Source organism: Bison bison, unplaced genomic scaffold (genome assembly GCF_000754665.1).
Source record: "Bison bison bison isolate TAMUID 2011002044 unplaced genomic scaffold, Bison_UMD1.0 scf7180017864291, whole genome shotgun sequence".
NCBI lineage: Eukaryota > Metazoa > Chordata > Mammalia > Artiodactyla > Bovidae > Bison > Bison bison.
This window is the reverse complement of record NW_011494863.1, coordinates 7,733,483-7,734,313: the sequence shown is the minus strand read 5'-3', so window position 1 is coordinate 7,734,313 and position 831 is coordinate 7,733,483.

The following is an 831-nucleotide window of genomic DNA, read 5'->3' as shown; positions in this document are numbered from 1 at the left end:
TCATTTTCTTTTTCATGATTTCACTTGAGCCAGAGATTTATTTCACGAGGCTGCAAAGAGGATGCAGAATGGGAAGGGGAAAGTATCACATCAACAGTGCTACATTCTTTTTTGTAAGCGCCATAGAAACAGCCTGAGAATTTGGCCAGGAAACCCCGTGAATGCTTCAGGGGACATCAAGAGAACACTTCTCAGAGTTAGCTTGGCAGGGCCCTGTGGGGCCACATTCCATCTGTCGCTTTGTTACTCTTGCTTTTTGTCATTTTAAATGGCTCCATATAATCCTCTACTTACACGTTCCTTGGCTTTTTCACTTCACCCTTTTCCAGCTTAGTTATTCCCTTGACTTCTAAAGGCCGAGTCCTTGTTGTTTATGATCTGGCTTCTAAATGCAGCAGTAAGCTGAGGGGCTGGGGCACCTCCCTGAGAAAATGTGTCTCCCAAAGCAGCCCCCGCCCCCTTTCCTGGGTTTTCTAACCCAAAGTAACACTCCATCTATCTCTACTACAGCGAGAACAAAAACAGCCAATGGAAAACGCTGCTCTGTAAAGGCTATTTAAGTGCTTCTGACCCACCATAAGTTTACCATCCAAAAAAACAGACCAGAGGGCTCTTCTACAGAAATGGAATATGGAGGAATCAAGAAGCTTTGACATCAAACTGAGGTCTGCTTGAAACTGTAGAGGCTGGTTCATACCCCGCCCCTCCCGCCCCCTGCCATTGAGGATTCAGACATGTAACTTCCAGAAGTTTCTCTGCGGTGCACCTCTGGGAAAGAGACTAAATTAATTCAAAAGACAGAGAAATTTGAGGCTCAGGGAGGAAGTGGGA